Source organism: Leucoraja erinacea, chromosome 29, assembly GCF_028641065.1.
Source record: "Leucoraja erinacea ecotype New England chromosome 29, Leri_hhj_1, whole genome shotgun sequence".
NCBI lineage: Eukaryota > Metazoa > Chordata > Chondrichthyes > Rajiformes > Rajidae > Leucoraja > Leucoraja erinaceus.
In genome coordinates this window covers 12,773,583-12,795,272 of record NC_073405.1, presented here as the reverse complement: position 1 = coordinate 12,795,272, position 21,690 = coordinate 12,773,583, and the positions used below count along the sequence as shown (strand labels likewise).

Below are 21,690 nucleotides of genomic sequence, written 5' to 3'. Positions count from 1 at the left end.
AGCTGTGTTGTGGTAGCCTCTGTACTTGTAGATGGTACAGTGGTTTCTGGATAGGTGGAGATTTTTGATTCAGATAAATTTAAAGACTGAAGTCATTAGGGCAGAAAATGTATTGAACTACAATTTTGCGTTTTTTTTGTATCAAAGTGATAATTATCTTAAATATTCTGGAAAGTAGACCGCATTTGTTTTTAAGGGGCCAAAGACTTTGGAAGCAAAATCTGTGGTGTTTTTGACAGAAGATATGCCAACAGTATATGCCATGGAACACACATGGCCAATCCATGTGAACTTGTTCTAGTGTAATGATTCTTATTCACTGGATGTACAAGGAACATATTTATTTTGCATTACTCTGCCTACCGGACTCACCAGTGGTTGTAAGTGGTGTGGTCGTGAAGGTGGTGGTAGCTTCTGTTGTAGATGCACTTGTGCTGGCTGTAGTTGTTTCTATTGTCGTTGATGTGGGAACTGATGTGGTGCTTGAAGCTGTTGTAGTTACCTCTGTAATTGTAGTTGGTACAGTGCTTTCTGGAAAGGTGGAGATTTTTGATTCAGATAAATTTAAAGACTGAAGTCATTAGGGCAGAAAATGTATTGAACTACAATTTTGCTTTTTTTTATATCAATGTGGTAATTTTCTTGAATACTCTGTGAAGTGGGCGCATTTGTTTTTAAGGGGCCAAAGGCTTTAGAAGCAAAATCTGTGGTGTTTTTGACAGAAGATATGCCAACAGTATATGCCGTGGAACACACATGGCCAATCCCACGTGAACTTGTTGTAGTGTAATGATTCTTATTCACTAGATGTACAAGGAACATATTTATTTTGCATTACTCTTGCATACCGGACTCACCAGTGGTTGTAAGTGGTGTGGTCGTGAAGGTGGTGGTAGCTTCTGTTGTAGATGCACTTGTGCTGCCTGTAGTTGTTTCTATTGTCGTGGATGTGGGAACTGATGTTGTGCTTGAAGCTGTTGTAGTTGGTTCTGTACTTGTAGATGGTACAGTGGTTTCTGGAAAGGTGGAGATTTTTGATTCAGATAAATTTAAAGACTGAAGTCATTAGGGCAGAAAATGTATTGAACTACAATTTTGCTTTTTTTTTTATATCAACATGATAATTTTCTTAAATATTCTGGAAAGTAGATCGCATTTGTTTTGAAGGGGCCAAAGAATTTGGAAAAAAAATCTGTGGTGTTTTTGACAGAAGATATGCCAACAGTATATGCCATGGAACACACATGGCCAATCCCACGTGAACTTGTTCTAGTGTAATGATTCTTATTCACTGGATGTACAAGGAACATATTTATTTTGCATTACTCTTGCCTACCGGACTCACCAGTGGTTGTAAGTGGTGTGGTCGTGAAGGTGGTGGTAGCTTCTGTTGTAGATGCACTTGTGCTGCCTGTAGTTGTTTCTATTGTCGTTGATGTGGGAACTGATGTGGTGCTTGAAGCTGTTGTAGTTGCCTCTGTACTTGTAGATGGTACAGTGGTTTCTGGAAAGGTGGAGATTTTTGATTCAGATAAATTTAAAGACTGAAGTCATTAGGGCAGAAAATGTATTGAACTACAATTTTGCTTTTTTTTGTATCAACATGATAATTTTCTTAAATATTCTGGAAAGTAGACCGCATTTGTTTTCAAGGGACCAAAGAATTTGGAAAAAAAATCTGTGGTGTTTTTGACAGAAGATATGCCAACAGTATATGCCATGGAACACACATGGCCAATCCCACGTGAACTTGTTCTAGTGTAATGATTCTTATTCACTGGATGTACAAGGAACATATTTATTTTGCATTACTCTTGCCTACCGGACTCACCAGTGGTTGTAAGTGGTGTGGTCGTGAAGGTGGTGGTAGCTTCTGTTGTAGATGCACTTGTGCTGCCTGTAGTTGTTTCTATTGTCGTTGATGTGGGAACTGATGTGGTGCTTGAAGCTGTTGTGGTAGCCTCTGTACTTGTGGATGGTACAGTGGTTTCTGGAAAGGTGGAGATTTTTGATTCAGATAAATTTAAAGACAGAATTCATGAGGGCAGAAAATGTATTGAACTACAATTTTGCTTTTTTTTTTTGTATCAAAGTGATAATTATCTTAAATATTCTGGCAGAAGGCCGCATTTGTTTTTAAGGGGCCAAAGAATTTGGAAAAAAAATCTGTGGTGTTTTTGACAGAAGATATGCCAACAGTATATGCCATGGAACACAAATGGCCAATCCCACGTGAACTTGTTCTAGTGTAATGATTCTTATTCACTGGATGTACAAGGAACATATTTATTTTGCATTACTCTTGCCTACCGGACTCACCAGTGGTTGTAAGTGGTGTGGTTGTGAAGGTGGTGGTAGCTTCTGTTGTAGATGCACTAGTGCTGCCTGTAGTTGTTTCTATTGTCGTTGATGTGGGAACTGATGTGGTGCTTGAAGCTGTTGTAGTTGCCTCTGTACTTGTAGATGGTACTGTGGTTTCTGGAAAGGTGGAGATTTTTGATTCAGATAAATTTAAAGACTGAAGTCATTAGGGCAGAAAATGTATTGAACTACAATTTTGCTTTTTTTTGGTATCAAAGTGATAATTATCTTAAATATTCTGGCAGAAGGCCGCATTTGTTTTTAAGGCGCCAAAGACTTTGGAAAAAAAATCTGTGGTGTTTTGGACAAAATAAAAGCAGCAGCATATGCCATGGAACACACATGGCCAATCCCACGTGAACTTGTTCTAGTGTAATGATTCTTATTCACTGGATGTACAAGGAACATATTTATTTTGCATTACTCTTGCATACCGGACTCACCAGTGGTTGTAAGTGGTGTGGTCGTGAAGGTGGTGGTAGCTTCTGTTGTAGATGCACTTGTGCTGCCTGTAGTTGTTTCTATTGTCGTTGATGTGGGAACTGATGTGGTGCTTGAAGCTATTGTAGTTGCCTCTGTACTTGTAGATGGTACTGTGGTTTCTGGAAAGGTGGAGATTTTTGATTCAGATAAATTTAAAGACAGAATTCATTGAGGGCAGAAAATGTATTGAACTACAATTTTGCTTTTTTTTTGTATCAAAGTGATAATTATCTTAAATATTCTGGCAGAAGGCCGCATTTGTTTTTAAGGGGCCAAAGAATTTGGAAAAAAAATCTGTGGTGTTTTTGACAGAAGATATGCCAACAGTATATGCCATGGAACACACATGGCCAATCCCACGTGAACTTGTTCTAGTGTAATGATTCTTATTCACTGGATGTACAAGGAACATATTTATTTTGCATTACTCTTGCCTACCGGACTCACCAGTGGTTGTAAGTGGTGTGGTCGTGAAGGTGGTGGTAGCTTCTGTTGTAGATGCACTTGTGCTGCCTGTAGTTGTTCCTATTGTCGTTGATGTGGGAACTAATGTGGTGCTTGAAGCTGTTGTGGTAGCCTCTGTACTTGTGGATGGTACAGTGGTTTCTGGAAAGGTGGAGATTTTTGATTCAGAGCAAATTTAAAGACAGAATTCATGAGGGCAGAAAATGTATTGAACTACAATTTTGCTTTTTTTTTGTATCAAAGTGATAATTATCCTAAATATTCTGGCAGAAGGCCGCATTTGTTTTTAAGGGGCCAAAGAATTTGGAAACAAAATCTGTGGTGTTTTTGACAGAAGATATGCCAACAGTATATGCCATGGAACACAAATGGCCAATCCCACGTGAACTTGTTCTAGTGTAATGATTCTTATTCACTGGATGTACAAGGAACATATTTATTTTGCATTACTGTTGCATTCCGGACTCACCAGTGGTTGTAAGTGGTGTGGTTGTGAAGGTGGTGGTAGCTTCTGTTGTAGATGCACTAGTGCTGCCTGTAGTTGTTGTTCTATTGTCGTGATGTGGGATGTGATGTGGTGTGAATGCTGTGGTGACATTCTTGCCATAGCTGTTACAAAGAAGGTTCACCAGACTAATTCCTGGGATGTCAGGACTTTGTATTGCAGATGAAAGAAAGTGGTGATAGAGATTTTTTAACTCGCTAGATAAAATAAGATTGAGGGCAGATCTTAGGGCAGAAAATGTATTGAAAATTCTTAAGTTTTTTTTTTTTTGTATCAAATTGTTCCATTTGGGGAAGTCAGAAAAAGGGGGTCACAGTTTAAAGCAGGGTTTCCAAGGGAGATGAGAAAGTTTTTTTTTCTCAAATCTGTGGTGAATTTGGAATTCTCTGCCCACAGAAGGTAGTTGAGGCCAGTTCATTGGCCATATTAAGATGGAATTGATGTGGCCCTTGTGCTAAAGGGATCACTGTATGGTACAAGCAGGTACATTATTTGTTGGATACTCTTGCCTACCGGACTCATATTGAATGGTGGTGCAGGCTGAAGGGCCGAATGGCCTACTAAGCACTTAATTTCTATGTTTTCACCTCACCTGTCCCCTGATCTCCCACCCATCCCTCTCTCTCCCAATGTCCCTACCCTGTGTGGTGTTGAAGCGAGTTGTAGGTAGCCTCTGTCCTTTCCCCCCCCCCTTCCTCCTACCTCTCTGGATTTTCCATCACTCCCCCTATCCCTCTCCTCCTCCCTCCCCACTCTTCCAATCTATTGAACTACAATTTCCACTTTTTTTTTTTTTGTATCAAAGTGATTTTATCTCTTCCCCCCCCCCCCTCTCTCCCCCCCAGAAGGCCGCATTTGTTTTTAAGGGGCCAAACGCTGTACTTTTGGGAAACAAAATCTGGGTCTTTTTGGTCTAGTATCATTATAAAGGTAAAAATATGTGAACTATCAAAATATGTAAGTTACAGATACACTAGACTGTAGTGTCAAGGTCACCAGACTGCTCCGACGGAAGCATTCAACGACAGCCAATATATTGCCACTTGCATGTACTGATTCGGACTCACTTGTTTTTTGTAAGTGAAAATGAAGTGAATTATGTGTGGTCACTTCTGTTAGTAGATAAACAGTATAACCAATGTATCCATGATCGTACATTAGAAAATGTGAAACTTTTTAAAGTTATGATTTATTACTTATAATATCATATGTACTTTGGTCATGTACGTCCGTCACAAAAAAACGTGATTTTTTAATTTTATAAAAAGCCAAAGAAAGCAATTAACTGCAGGACAAATGTATTGAAGCAAGGCTGTACTTTTTAGATTTATTCAATAATCTCTATTTAAAAAAATTGTGGCAGAAGGCCGCATTTTTTTTTGTAAGTCCGACATCAAATATTTGTACGTCCGACACGTGTGGTTTTTTGAATGAAATTATGCCAACAGTATATTCCTTGCCATGTAAACAAAATGGCCACATCCCACGTGAAAATGTTTCTAGTGTAATGACATTTATTCACTGGATGTACAAGGAACATAATGTTTTTGACTATTCTTGCCTACCAAACTCACAGTGGTTGTAAGTGGTGTGGTCGTGAAGGTGGTGGTAGCTTCTGTTGTAAATGCACTTGTGTGCTACTGTAGTTTTTGACTATTGTATGATGTGGGAACTGATGTGTGCTTGGAGCTATATGGTAGCCTCTGTACTTGTGGATTGGTACAGTGGTTTCTGGAAAGGTGGAGATTTTTGATTCAGATAAATTTAAAGACAGAAATCATTTAGGCAGAAAATGTATTGAACTACAATTTTGCTTTTTTTTGTACCAAAATGATAATTATCTTAAATATTCTGGCAGTAGGCCGCATTTGTTTTTCAAGGGCCAAAGAATTTGGAAACAAAATCTGTGGTGTTTTTGACAGAAGATATGCCAACAGTATATGCCATGGAACACACATGGCCAATCCCACGTGAACATTGTTCTAGTGTAATGATTCTTATTCACTGGATGTACAAGGAACATATTTATTTTGCCATTACTGTAGCTACCGGACTCACCAGTGGTTGTAAGTGGTGTGGTCGTGAAGGTGGTGGTAGCTTCTGTTGTAGATGCACTTGTGCTGCCTGTAGTTGTTTCTATTGTCGTTGATGTGGGAACTGATGTGGTGCTTGAAGCTGTTGTAGTTGCCTCTGTACTTGTAGATGGTACAGTGGTTTCTGGAAAGGTGGAGAATTTAAACACTGAAGTCATTAGGGATGAAAAGGTATTGAACTACAATTTTGCTTTTTTTTGTATCAACATGATAATTTTCTTAAATATTCTGGAAAGTAGACCGCATTTGTTTCAAGGGACCAAAGAATTTGGAAACAAAATCTGTGGTGTTTTTGACAGAAGATATGCCAACAGTATATGCCATGGAACACACATGGCCAATCCCACGTGAACTTGTTCTAGTGTAATGATTCTTATTCACTGGATGTACAAGGAACATATTTATTTTGCATTACTCTTGCCTACCGGACTCACCAGTGGTTGTAAGTGGTGAGGTCGTGAAGGTGGTGGTAGCTTCTGTTGTAGATGCACTTGTGCTGCCTGTAGTTGTTTCTATTGTCGTTGATGTGGGAACTGATGTTGTGCTTGAAGCTGTTGTAGTTGCCTCTGTACTTGTAGATGGTACAGTGGTTTCTGGAAAGGTGGAGATTTTTGATTCAGATAAATTTAAAGATAGAATTCATGAGGGCAGAAAATGTATTGAAACTACAATTTTGCTTTTTTTTTGTATCAAAGTGATAATTAACTTAAATATTCTGGCAGAAGGCCGCATTTGTTTTTAAGGGGCCAAAGACTTTGGAAGCAGAATCTGTGGTGTTTTTGACAGAAGATATGCCAACAGTATATGCCATGGAACACAAATGGCCAATCCCACGTGAACTTGTTCTAGTGTAATGATTCTTATTCACTGGATGTACAAGGAACATATTTATTTTGCATTACTCTTGCCTACCGGACTCACCAGTGGTTGTAAGTGGTGTGGTCGTGAAGGTGGTGGTAGCTTCTGTTGTAGATGCACTTGTGCTGCCTGTAGTTGTTTCTATTGTCGTTGATGTGGGAACTGATGTTGTGCTTGAAGCTGTTGTAGTTGCCTCTGTACTTGTAGATGGTACTGTGGTTTCTGGAAAGGTGGAGATTTTTGATTCAGATAAATTTAAAGACTGAAGTCATTAGGGCAGAAAATGTATTGAACTACAATTTTGCTTTTTTTTTGTATCAAAGTGATAATTATCTTAAATATTCTGGCAGAAGGCTGCATTTGTTTTTAAGGGGCCAAAGACTTTGGAAAAAAAATCTGTGGTGTTTTTGACAGAAGATATGCCAACAGTTATATGCCATGGAACACACATGGCCAATCCCACGTGAACTTGTTCTAGTGTAATGATTCTTATTCACTGGATGTACAAGGAACATATTTATTTTGCATTACTCTTGCCTACCGGACTCACCAGTGGTTGTAAGTGGTGTGGTCGTGAAGGTGGTGGTAGCTTCTGTTGTAGATGCACTTGTGCTGCCTGTAGTTGTTTCTATTGTCGTTGATGTGGGAACTGATGTGGTGCTTGAAGCTGTTGTAGTTGCCTCTGTACTTGTAGATGGTACTGTGGTTTCTGGAAAGGTGGAGATTTTTGATTCAGATAAATTTAAAGACTGAAGTCATTAGGGCAGAAAATGTATTGAACTACAATTTTGCTTTTTTTTTGTATCAAAGTGATAATTATCTTAAATATTCTGGCAGAAGGCCGCATTTGTTTTTAAGGGGCCAAAGAATTTGGAAACAAAATCTGTGGTGTTTTTGACAGAAGATATGCCAACAGTATATGCCATGGAACACAAATGGCCAATCCCACGTGAACTTGTTCTAGTGTAATGATTCTTATTCACTGGATGTACAAGGAACATATTTATTTTGCATTACTCTTGCCTACCGGACTCACCAGTGGTTGTAAGTGGTGTGGTCGTGAAGGTGGTGGTAGCTTCTGTTGTAGATGCACTTGTGCTGCCTGTAGTTGTTTCTATTGTCGTTGATGTGGGAACTGATGTGGTGCTTGAAGCTGTTGTAGTTGCCTCTGTACTTGTGGATGGTACAGTGGTTTCTGGAAAGGTGGAGATTTTTGATTCAGATAAATTTAAAGACTGAAGTCATTAGGGCAGAAAATGTATTGAACTACAATTTTGCTTTTTTTTTATATCAAAGTGATAATTTTCTTAAATATTCTGGAAAGAAGGCCGCATTTGTTTTTAAGGGGCCAAAGACTTTGGAAACAAAATCTGTGGTGTTTTTGACAGAAGATATGCCAACAGTATATGCCATGGAACACACATGGCCAATCCCACGTGAACTTGTTCTAGTGTAATGATTCTTATTCACTGGATGTACAAGGAACATATTTATTTTGCATTACTCTTGCCTACCGGACTCACCAGTGGTTGTAAGTGGTGTGGTCGTGAAGGTGGTGGTAGCTTCTGTTGTAGATGCACTTGTGCTGCCTGTAGTTGTTTCTATTGTCGTTGATGTGGGAACTGATGTTGTGCTTGAAGCTGTTGTAGTTGCCTCTGTACTTGTAGATGGTACTGTGGTTTCTGGAAAGGTGGAGATTTTTGATTCAGATAAATTTAAAGACTGAAGTCATTAGGGCAGAAAATGTATTGAACTACAATTTTGCTTTTTTTAATATCAAAGTGATAATTTTCTTAAATATTCTGGAAAGTAGGCCGCATTTGTTTTTAAGGGGCCAAAGACTTTGGAAGCAAAATCTGTGGTGTTTTTGACAGAAGATATGCCAACAGTATATGCCATGGAACACACATGGCCAATCCCACGTGAACTTGTTCTAGTGTAATGATTCTTATTCACTGGATGTACAAGGAACATATTTATTTTGCATTACTCTTGCATATCGGACTCACCAGTGGTTGTAAGTGGTGTGGTCGTGAAGGTGGTGGTAGCTTCTGTTGTAGATGCACTTGTGCTGCCTGTAGTTGTTTCTATTGTCGTTGATGTGGGAACTGATGTGGTGCTTGAAGCTGTTGTAGTTGCCTCTGTACTTGTAGATGGTACTGTGGTTTCTGGAAAGGTGGAGATTTTTGATTCAGATAAATTTAAAGACTGAAGTCATTAGGGCAGAAAATGTATTGAACTACAATTTTGCTTTTTTTTTTGTATCAAAGTGATAATTATCTTAAATATTCTGGCAGAAGGCCGCATTTGTTTTACGGGGCCAAAGACTTTGGAAAAAAAATCTGTGGTGTTTTTGACAGAAGAAATGCAGCAGAATATGCCATGGAACACACATGGCCAATCCCACGTGAACTTGTTCTAGTGTAATGATTCTTATTCACTGGATGTACAAGGAACATATTTATTTTGCATTACTCTTGCCTACCGGACTCACCAGTGGTTGTAAGTGGTGTGGTCGTGAAGGTGGTGGTAGCTTCTGTTGTAGATGCACTTGTGCTGCCTGTAGTTGTTTCTATTGTCGTTGATGTGGGAACTGATGTGGTGCTTGAAGCTGTTGTAGTTGCCTCTGTACTTGTAGATGGTACAGTGGTTTCTGGAAAGGTGGAGATTTTTGATTCAGATAAATTTAAAGACTGAAGTCATTAGGGCAGAAAATGTATTGAACTACAATTTTGCTTTTTTTTTGTATCAAAGTGATAATTATCTTAAATATTCTGGCAGAAGGCCGCATTTGTTTTTAAGGGGCCAAAGGCTTTAGAAGCAAAATCTGTGGTGTTTTTGACAGAAGATATGCAACAGTATATGCTATGAAACACACATGGCCAATCCCACGTGAACTTGTTCTAGTGTAATGATTCTTATTCACTGGATGTACAAGGAACATATTTATTTTGCATTACTCTTGCCTACCGGACTCACCAGTGGTTGTAAGTGGTGTGGTCGTGAAGGTGGTGGTAGCTTCTGTTGTAGATGCACTTGTGCTGCCTGTAGTTGTTTCTATTGTCGTTGATGTGGGAACTGATGTTGTGCTTGAAGCTGTTGTAGTTGCCTCTGTACTTGTAGATGGTACAGTGGTTTCTGGAAAGGTGGAGATTTTTGATTCAGATAAATTTAAAGACTGAAGTCATTAGGGCAGAAAATGTATTGAACTACAATTTTGCTTTTTTTTTGTATCAAAGTGATAATTATCTTAAATATTCTGGCAGAAGGCCGCATTTGTTTTTAAGGGGCCAAAGAATTTGGAAAGCAAAATCTGTGGTGTTTTTGACAGAAGATATGCCAACAGTATATGCCATGGAACACACATGGCCAATCCCACGTGAACTTGTTCTAGTGTAATGATTCTTATTCACTGGATGTACAAGGAACATATTTATTTTGCATTACTCTTGCCTACCGGACTCACCAGTGGTTGTAAGTGGTGTGGTCGTGAAGGTGGTGGTAGCTTCTGTTGTAGATGCACTTGTGCTGCCTGTAGTTGTTTCTATTGTCGTTGATGTGGGAACTGATGTGGTGCTTGAAGCTGTTGTGGTAGCCTCTGTACTTGTAGATGGTACAGTGGTTTCTGGAAAGGTGGAGATTTTTGATTCAGATAAAATTTAAAGACTGAAGTCATTAGGGCAGAAAATGTATTGAACTACAATTTTGCTTTTTTTTTGTATCAAAGTGATAATTATCTTAAATATTCTGGCAGAAGGCCGCATTTGTTTTTAAGGGGCCAAAGACTTTGGAAGCAAAATCTGTGGTGTTTTTGACAGAAGAAATGCAGCAGTATATGCCATGGAACACACATGGCCAATCCATGTGAACTTGTTCTAGTGTAATGATTCTTATTCACTGGATGTACAAGGAACATATTTATTTTGCATTACTCTTGCCTACCGGACTCACCAGTGGTTGTAAGTGGTGTGGTCGTGAAGGTGGTGGTAGCTTCTGTTGTAGATGCACTTGTGCTGGCTGTAGTTGTTTCTATTGTCGTTGATGTGGGAACTGATGTGGTGCTTGAAGCTGTTGTAGTTACCTCTGTAATTGTAGTTGGTACAGTGCTTTCTGGAAAGGTGGAGATTTTTGATTCAGATAAATTTAAAGACTGAAGTCATTAGGGCAGAAAATGTATTGAACTACAATTTTGCTTTTTTTTATATCAATGTGGTAATTTTCTTGAATACTCTGTGAAGTGGGCGCATTTGTTTTTAAGGGGCCAAAGGCTTTAGAAGCAAAATCTGTGGTGTTTTTGACAGAAGATATGCAACAGTATATGCTATGAAACACACATGGCCAATCCCACGTGAACTTGTTCTAGTGTAATGATTCTTATTCACTGGATGTACAAGGAACATATTTATTTTGCATTACTCTTGCCTACCGGACTCACCAGTGGTTGTAAGTGGTGTGGTCGTGAAGGTGGTGGTAGCTTCTGTTGTAGATGCACTTGTGCTGCCTGTAGTTGTTTCTATTGTCGTTGATGTGGGAACTGATGTGGTGCTTGAAGCTGTTGTAGTTGCCTCTGTACTTGTAGATGGTACAGTGGTTTCTGGAAAGGTGGAGATTTTTGATTCAGATAAATTTAAAGACTGAAGTCATTAGGGCAGAAAATGTATTGAACTACAATTTTGCTTTTTTTTGAATCAAAGTGATAATTTTCTTAAATATTCTGGAAAGTAGACCGCATTTGTTTTTAAGGGGCCAAAGACTTTGGAAGCAAAATCTGTGGTGTTTTTGACAGAAGAAATGCAGCAGAATATGCCATGGAACACACATGGCCAATCCATGTGAACTTGTTCTAGTGTAATGATTCTTATTCACTGGATGTACAAGGAACATATTTATTTTGCATTACTCTTGCCTACCGGACTCACCAGTGGTTGTAAGTGGTGTGGTCGTGAAGGTGGTGGTAGCTTCTGTTGTAGATGCACTTGTGCTGCCTGTAGTTGTTTCTATTGTCGTTGATGTGGGAACTGATGTGGTGCTTGAAGCTGTTGTGGTAGCCTCTGTACTTGTGGATGGTACAGTGGTTTCTGGAAAGGTGGAGATTTTTGATTCAGATAAATTTAAAGACTGAAGTCATTAGGGCAGAAAATGTATTGAACTACAATTTTGCTTTTTTTTTGTATCAAAGTGATAATTATCTTAAATATTCTGGCAGAAGGCCGCATTTGTTTTTAAGGGGCCAAAGACTTTGGAAAAAAAATCTGTGGTGTTTTTGACAGAAGATATGCCAACAGTATATGCCATGGAACACACATGGCCAATCCCACGTGAACTTGTTCTAGTGTAATGATTCTTATTCACTGGATGTACAAGGAACATATTTATTTTGCATTACTCTTGCCTACCGGACTCACCAGTGGTTGTAAGTGGTGTGGTCGTGAAGGTGGTGGTAGCTTCTGTTGTAGATGCACTTGTGCTGCCTGTAGTTGTTTCTATTGTCGTGGATGTGGGAACTGATGTTGTGCTTGAAGCTGTTGTAGTTGCCTCTGTACTTGTAGATGGTACAGTGGTTTCTGGATAGGTGGAGATTTTTGATTCAGATAAATTTAAAGACTGAAGTCATTAGGGCAGAAAATGTATTGAACTACAATTTTGCTTTTTTTTTGTATCAAAGTGATAATTATCTTAAATATTCTGGCAGAAGGCCGCATTTGTTTTTAAGGGGCCAAAGACTTTGGAAGCAAAATCTGTGGTGTTTTTGACAGAAGAAATGCAGCAGAATATGCCATGGAACACACATGGCCAATCCATGTTTACTTGTTCTAGTGTAATGATTCTTATTCACTGGATGTACAAGGAACATATTTATTTTGCATTTCTCTTGCATATCGGACTCACCAGTGGTTGTAAGTGGTGTGGTCGTGAAGGTGGTGGTAGCTTCTGTTGTAGATGCACTTGTGCTGCCTGTAGTTGTTTCTATTGTCGTTGATGTGGGAACTGATGTTGTGCTTGAAGCTGTTGTAGTTGCCTCTGTACTTGTAGATGGTACAGTGGTTTCTGGATAGGTGGAGATTTTTGATTCAGATAAATTTAAAGACTGAAGTCATTAGGGCAGAAAATGTATTGAACTACAATTTTGCTTTTTTTTTGTATCAAAGTGATAATTATCTTAAATATTCTGGCAGAAGGCCGCATTTGTTTTTAAGGGGCCAAAGACTTTGGAAGCAAAATCTGTGGTGTTTTTGACAGAAGAAATGCAGCAGTATATGCCATGGAACACACATGGCCAATCCCACGTGAACTTGTTCTAGTGTAATGATTCTTATTCACTGGATGTACAAGGAACATATTTATTTTGCATTACTCTTGCCTACCGGACTCACCAGTGGTTGTAAGTGGTGTGGTCGTGAAGGTGGTGGTAGCTTCTGTTGTAGATGCACTTGTGCTGCCTGTAGTTGTTTCTATTGTCGTTGATGTGGGAACTGATGTGGTGCTTGAAGCTGTTGTGGTAGCCTCTGTACTTGTAGATGGTACAGTGGTTTCTGGATAGGTGGAGATTTTTGATTCAGATAAATTTAAAGACTGAAGTCATTAGGGCAGAAAATGTATTGAACTACAATTTTGCTTTTTTTTTTGTATCAAAGTGATAATTATCTTAAATATTCTGGCAGAAGGCCGCATTTGTTTTTAAGGGGCCAAAGAATTTGGAAAAAAAATCTGTGGTGTTTTTGACAGAAGATATGCCAACAGTATATGCCATGGAACACACATGGCCAATCCCACGTGAACTTGTTCTAGTGTAATGATTCTTATTCACTGGATGTACAAGGAACATATTTATTTTGCATTACTCTTGCCTACCGGACTCACCAGTGGTTGTAAGTGGTGTGGTCGTGAAGGTGGTGGTAGCTTCTGTTGTAGATGCACTTGTGCTGCCTGTAGTTGTTCCTATTGTCGTTGATGTGGGAACTGATGTGGTGCTTGAAGCTGTTGTGGTTACCTCTGTACTTGTAGATGGTACAGTAGTTTCTGGAAAGGTGGAGATTTTTTATTCAAGCAAATTTAAAGACAGAATTCATGAGGGGTGAAAATGTATTGAACTACAATTTTGCTTTTTTTTGTATCAAAGTGATAATTATCCTAAATATTCTGGCAGAAGGCCGCATTTGTTTTTAAGGGGCCAAAGACTTTGGAAGCAAAATCTGTGGTGTTTTTGACAGAAGATATGCCAACAGTATATGCCATGGAACACAAATGGCCAATCCCACGTGAACTTGTTCTAGTGTAATGATTCTTATTCACTGGATGTACAAGGAACATATTTATTTTGCATTACTCTTGCCTACCGGACTCACCAGTGGTTGTAAGTGGTGTGGTCGTGAAGGTGGTGGTAGCTTCTGTTGTAGATGCACTTGTGCTGCCTGTAGTTGTTTCTATTGTCGTTGATGTGGGAACTGATGTGGTGCTTGAAGCTGTTGTAGTTGCCTCTGTACTTGTAGATGGTACTGTGGTTTCTGGAAAGGTGGAGATTTTTGATTCAGATAAATTTAAAGACTGAAGTCATTAGGGCAGAAAATGTATTGAACTACAATTTTGCTTTTTTTTTGTATCAAAGTGATAATTATCTTAAATATTCTGGCAGAAGGCCGCATTTGTTTTTAAGGGGCCAAAGACTTTGGAAAAAAAATCTGTGGTGTTTTTGACAGAAGAAATGCAGCAGTATATGCCATGGAACACACATGGCCAATCCCACGTGAACTTGTTCTAGTGTAATGATTCTTATTCACTGGATGTACAAGGAACATATTTATTTTGCATTACTCTTGCCTACCGGACTCACCAGTGGTTGTAAGTGGTGTGGTCGTGAAGGTGGTGGTAGCTTCTGTTGTAGATGCACTTGTGCTGCCTGTAGTTGTTCCTATTGTCGTTGATGTGGGAACTAATGTGGTGCTTGAAGCTGTTGTGGTTACCTCTGTACTTGTAGATGGTACAGTAGTTTCTGGAAAGGTGGAGATTTTTTATTCAAGCAAATTTAAAGACAGAATTCATGAGGGGTGAAAATGTATTGAACTACAATTTTGCTTTTTTTTTGTATCAAAGTGATAATTATCCTAAATATTCTGGCAGAAGGCCGCATTTGTTTTTAAGGGGCCAAAGAATTTGGAAACAAAATCTGTGGTGTTTTTGACAGAAGATATGCCAACAGTATATGCCATGGAACACAAATGGCTAATCCCACGTGAACTTGATCTAGAGTAATGATTCTTATTCACTGGATGTACAAGGAACATATTTATTTGCATTACTCTTGCATACCGGACTCACCAGTGGTTGTAAGTGGTGTGGTTGTGAAGGTGGTGGTAGCTTCTGTTGTAGATGCACTTGTGCTGCCTGTAGTTGTTTCTATTGTCGTTGAAGTGGGAACTGATGTGGTGCTTGAAGCTGTTGTAGTTGCCTCTGTACTTGTAGATGGTACTGTGGTTTCTGAAAAGGTGGAGATTTTTGATTCAGATAAATTTAAAGACAGAATTCATTAGGGCAGAAAATGTATTGAACTACAATTTTGCTTTTTTTTTGTATCAAAGTGATAATTATCTTAAATATTCTGGCAGAAGGCCGCATTTGTTTTTAAGGGGCCAAAGAATTTGGAAAAAAAATCTGTGGTGTTTTTTGACAGAAGAAGATATGCAACAGTATATGCCATGGAACACACATGGCCAATCCCACGTGAACTTGTTGTAGTGTAATGATTCTTATTCACTGGATGTACAAGGAACATATTTATTTTGCATTACTCTTGCCTACCGGACTCACCAATGGTTGTAAGTGGTGTGGTCGTGAAGGTGGTGGTAGCTTCTGTTGTAGATGCACTTGTGCTGCCTGTAGTTGTTTCTATTGTCGTTGATGTGGGAACTGATGTGGTGCTTGAAGCTGTTGTGGTAGCCTCTGTACTTGTGGATGGTACAGTGGTTTCTGGAAAGGTGGAGATTTTTGATTCAGATAAATTTAAAGACAGAATTCATTAGGGCAGAAAATGTATTGAACTACAATTTTGCTTTTTTTTGTATCAAAGTGATAATTATCTTAAATATTCTGGCAGAAGGCCGCATTTGTTTTTAAGGGGCCAAAGACTTTGGAAAAAAAATCTGTGGTGTTTTTGACAGAAGATATGCCAACAGTATATGCCATGGAACACAAATGGCCAATCCCACGTGAACTTGTTCTAGTGTAATGATTCTTATTCACTGGATGTACAAGGAACATATTTATTTTGCATTACTCTGCCTACCGGACTCACCAGTGGTTGTAGGTGGTGTGGTCGTGAAGGTGGTGGTAGCTTCTGTTGTAGATGCACTTGTGCTGGCTGTAGTTGTTTCTATTGTCGTTGATGTGGGAACTGATGTGGTGCTTGAAGCTGTTGTAGTTACCTCTGTAATTGTAGTTGGTACAGTGCTTTCTGGAAAGGTGGAGATTTTTGATTCAGATAAATTTAAAGACTGAAGTCATTAGGGCAGAAAATGTATTGAACTACAATTTTGCTTTTTTTTTGTATCAAAGTGATAATTATCTTAAATATTCTGGCAGAAGGCCGCATTTGTTTTTAAGGGGCCAAAGACTTTGGAAAAAGCAAAATCTGTGGTGTTTTTGACAGAAGATATGCAACAGTATATGCCATGGAACACACATGGCCAATCCCACGTGAACTTGTTCTAGTGTAATGATTCTTATTCACTGGATGTACAAGGAACATATTTATTTTGCATTACTCTTGCCTACCGGACTCACCAGTGGTTGTAAGTGGTGTGGTCGTGAAGGTGGTGGTAGCTTCTGTTGTAGATGCACTTGTGCTGCCTGTAGTTGTTTCTATTGTCGTTGATGTGGGAACTGATGTGGTGCTTGAAGCTGTTGTGGTAGCCTCTGTACTTGTGGATGGTACAGTGGTTTCTGGAAAGGTGGAGATTTTTGATTCAGATAAATTTAAAGACAGAATTCATGAGGGCAGACAATGTATTGAACTACAATTTTGCTTTTTTTTGTATCAAAGTGATAATTATCTTAAATATTCTGGCAGAAGGCCGCATTTGTTTTTAAGGGGCCAAAGACTTTGGAAGCAAAATCTGTGGTGTTTTTGACAGAAGAAATGCAGCAGAATATGCCATGGAACACACATGGCCAATCCATGTTTACATGTTCTAGTGTAATGATTCTTATTCACTGGATGTACAAGGAACATATTTATTTTGCATTTCTCTTGCATATCGGACTCACCAGTGGTTGTAAGTGGTGTGGTCGTGAAGGTGGTGGTAGCTTCTGTTGTAGATGCACTTGTGCTGCCTGTAGTTGTTTCTATTGTCGTTGATGTGGGAACTGATGTTGTGCTTGAAGCTATTGTAGTTGCCTCTGTACTTGTAGATGGTACTGTGGTTTCTGGAAAGGTGGAGATTTTTGATTCAGATAAATTTAAAGACTGAAGTCATTAGGGCAGAAAATGTATTGAACTACAATTTTGCTTTTTTTTTGTATCAAAGTGATAATTATCTTAAATATTCTGGCAGAAGGCCGCATTTGTTTTTAAGGGGCCAAAGACTTTGGAAGCAAAATCTGTGGTGTTTTTGACAGAAGAAATGCAGCAGAATATGCCATGGAACACACATGGCCAATCCATGTTTACTTGTTCTAGTGTAATGATTCTTATTCACTGGATGTACAAGGAACATATTTATTTTGCATTACTCTTGCCTACCGGACTCACCAGTGGTTGTAAGTGGTGTGGTCGTGAAGGTGGTGGTAGCTTCTGTTGTAGATGCACTTGTGCTGCCTGTAGTTGTTTCTATTGTCGTTGATGTGGGAACTGATGTTGTGCTTGAAGCTGTTGTAGTTGCCTCTGTACTTGTAGATGGTACAGTGGTTTCTGGAAAGGTGGAGATTTTTGATTCAGATAAATTTAAAGACTGAAGTCATTAGGGCAGAAAATGTATTGAACTACAATTTTGCTTTTTTTTTGTATCAAAGTGATAATTATCTTAAATATTCTGGCAGAAGGCCGCATTTGTTTTTACGGGGCCAAAGACTTTGGAAAAAAAATCTGTGGTGTTTTTGACAGAAGATATGCCAACAGTATATGCCATGGAACACACATGGCCAATCCACGTGAACTTGTTCTAGTGTAATGATTCTTATTCACTGGATGTACAAGGAACATATTTATTTTGCATTACTCTTGCCTACCGGACTCACCAGTGGTTGTAAGTGGTGTGGTCGTGAAGGTGGTGGTAGCTTCTGTTGTAGATGCACTTGTGCTGCCTGTAGTTGTTTCTATTGTCGTTGATGTGGGAACTGATGTGGTGCTTGAAGCTGTTGTGGTAGCCTCTGTACTTGTAGATGGTACAGTGGTTTCTGGAAAGGTGGAGATTTTTGATTCAGATAAATTTAAAGACTGAAGTCATTAGGGCAGAAAATGTATTGAACTACAATTTTGCTTTTTTTTTGTATCAAAGTGATAATTATCTTAAATATTCTGGCAGAAGGCCGCATTTGTTTTTAAGGGGCCAAAGACTTTGGAAGCAAAATCTGTGGTGTTTTTGACAGAAGAAATGCAGCAGTATATGCCATGGAACACACATGGCCAATCCATGTTTACATGTTCTAGTGTAATGATTCTTATTCACTGGATGTACAAGGAACATATTTATTTTGCATTTCTCTTGCATATCGGACTCACCAGTGGTTGTAAGTGGTGTGGTCGTGAAGGTGGTGGTAGCTTCTGTTGTAGATGCACTAGTGCTGCCTGTAGTTGTTTCTATTGTCGTTGATGTGGGAACTGATGTTGTGCTTGAAGCTGTTGTAGTTGCCTCTGTACTTGTAGATGGTACTGTGGTTTCTGGAAAGGTGGAGATTTTTGATTCAGATAAATTTAAAGACAGAATTCATTAGGGCAGAAAATGTATTGAACTACAATTTTGCTTTTTTTTGTATCAAAGTGATAATTATCTTAAATATTCTGGCAGAAGGCCGCATTTGTTTTTAAGGGGCCAAAGAATTTGGAAACAAAATCTGTGGTGTTTTTGACAGAAGATATGCCAACAGTATATGCCATGGAACACAAATGGCCAATCCCACGTGAACTTGTTGTAGTGTAATGATTCTTATTCACTGGATGTACAAGGAACATATTTTATTTTGCATTACTCTTGCCTACCGGACTCACCAGTGGTTGTAAGTGGTGTGGTTGTGAAGGTGGTGGTAGCTTCTGTTGTAGATGCACTAGTGCTGCCTGTAGTTGTTTCTATTGTCGTTGAAGTGGGAACTGATGTGGTGCTTGAAGCTGTTGTAGTTGCCTCTGTACTTGTAGATGGTACTGTGGTTTCTGGAAAGGTGGAGATTTTTGATTCAGATAAATTTAAAGACTGAAGTCATTAGGGCAGAAAATGTATTGAACTACAATTTTGCTTTTTTTTGTATCAACATGATAATTTTCTTAAATATTCTGGAAAGTAGACCGCATTTGTTTTCAAGGGACCAAAGAATTTGGAAAAAAAATCTGTGGTGTTTTTGACAGAAGATATGCCAACAGTATATGCCGTGGAACACACATGGCCAATCCCACGTGAACTTGTTCTAGTGTAATGATTCTTATTCACTGGATGTACAAGGAACATATTTATTTTGCATTACTCTTGCCTACCGGACTCACCAGTGGTTGTAAGTGGTGTGGTCGTGAAGGTGGTGGTAGCTTCTGTTGTAGATGCACTTGTGCTGCCTGTAGTTGTTCCTATTGTCGTTGATGTGGGAACTAATGTGGTGCTTGAAGCTGTTGTGGTAGCCTCTGTACTTGTGGATGGTACAGTGGTTTCTGGAAAGGTGGAGATTTTTGATTCAGAAAAATTTAAAGACAGAATTCATGAGGGCAGAAAATGTATTGAACTACAATTTTGCTTTTTTTTTGTATCAAAGTGATAATTATCTTAAATATTCTGGCAGAAGGCCGCATTTGTTTTTAAGGGGCCAAAGAATTTGGAAACAAAATCTGTGGTGTTTTTGACAGAAGATATGCCAACAGTATATGCCATGGAACACACATGGCCAATCCCACGTGAACTTGTTCTAGTGTAATGATTCTTATTCACTGGATGTACAAGGAACATATTTATTTTGCATTACTCTTGCATACCGGACTCACCAGTGGTTGTAAGTGGTGTGGTCGTGAAGGTGGTGGTAGCTTCTGTTGTAGATGCACTTGTGCTGCCTGTAGTTGTTCCTATTGTCGTTGATGTGGGAACTGATGTTGTGCTTGAAGCTGTTGTAGTTGGTTCTGTACTTGTAGATGGTACAGTGGTTTCTGGAAAGGTGGAGATTTTTGATTCAGATAAATTTAAAGACTGAAGTCATTAGGGCAGAAAATGTATTGAACTACAATTTTGCTTTTTTTTATATCAACATGATAATTTTCTTAAATATTCTGGAAAGTAGACCGCATTTGTTTTCAAGGGACCAAAGAATTTGGAAAAAAAATCCGTGGTGTTTTTGACAGAAGATATGCCAACAGTATATGCCATGGAACACAAATGGCCAATACCACGTGAACTTGTTCTAGTGTAATGATTCTTATTCACTGGATGTACAAGGAACATATTTATTTTGCATTACTCTTGCCTACCGGACTCACCAGTGGTTGTAAGTGGTGTGGTCGTGAAGGTGGTGGTAGCTTCTGTTGTAGATGCACTTGTGCTGCCTGTAGTTGTTCCTATTGTCGTTGATGTGGGAACTAATGTGGTGCTTGAAGCTGTTGTGGTAGCCTCTGTACTTGTGGATGGTACAGTGGTTTCTGGAAAGGTGGAGATTTTTGATTCAGATAAATTTAAAGACAGAATTCATGAGGGCAGAAAATGTATTGAACTACAATTTTGCTTTTTTTTTGTATCAAAGTGATAATTATCTTAAATATTCTGGCAGAAGGCCGCATTTGTTTTTAAGGGGCCAAAGACTTTGGAAGCAAAATCTGTGGTGTTTTTGACAGAAGATATGCCAACAGTATATGCCATGGAACACACATGGCCAATCCCACGTGAACTTGTTCTAGTGTAATGATTCTTATTCACTGGATGTACAAGGAACATATTTATTTTGCATTACTCTTGCATACCGGACTCACCAGTGGTTGTAAGTGGTGTGGTCGTGAAGGTGGTGGTAGCTTCTGTTGTAGATGCACTTGTGCTGCCTGTAGTTGTTTCTATTGTCGTTGATGTGGGAACTGATGTTGTGCTTGAAGCTGTTGTAGTTGCCTCTGTACTTGTAGATGGTACTGTGGTTTCTGGAAAGGTGGAGATTTTTGATTCAGATAAATTTAAAGACAGAATTCATTAGGGCAGAAAATGTATTGAACTACAATTTTGCTTTTTTTTTGTATCAAAGTGATAATTATCTTAAATATTCTGGCAGAAGGCCGCATTTGTTTTTAAGGGGCCAAAGACTTTGGAAGCAAAATCTGTGGTGTTTTTGACAGAAGAAATGCAGCAGAATATGCCATGGAACACACATGGCCAATCCATGTTTACTTGTCCTAGTGTAATGATTCTTATTCACTGGATGTACAAGGAACATATTTATTTTGCATTACTCTTGCCTACCAAACTCACCAGTGGTTGTAAGTGGTGTGGTCGTGAAGGTGGTGGTAGCTTCTGTTGTAGATGCACTAGTGCTGCCTGTAGTTGTTTCTATTGTCGTTGATGTGGGAACTGATGTTGTGCTTGAAGCTGTTGTAGTTGCCTCTGTACTTGTAGATGGTACTGTGGTTTCTGGAAAGGTGGAGATTTTTGATTCAGATAAATTTAAAGACTGAAGTCATTAGGGCAGAAAATGTATTGAACTACAATTTTGCTTTTTTTTTGTATCAAAGTGATAATTTTCTTAAATATTCTGGAGAAGGCCGCATTT

General features: G+C 38.9%; 1 long non-coding RNA gene across 1 annotated transcript; it reads right to left on the bottom strand.

Moving 5' to 3' along the window:
* Positions 1 to 3,292: 3,292 nt before the first annotated feature.
* Positions 3,293 to 3,855, bottom strand: LOC129711179 (uncharacterized). Its single transcript, XR_008725791.1, has 2 exons — positions 3,779 to 3,855; positions 3,293 to 3,450 (listed from the first exon to the last, which is right to left on the bottom strand). It is a non-coding gene; the product is annotated as an uncharacterized LOC129711179 (long non-coding RNA).
* Between the last annotated feature and the right edge of the window lie 17,835 nt (positions 3,856 to 21,690).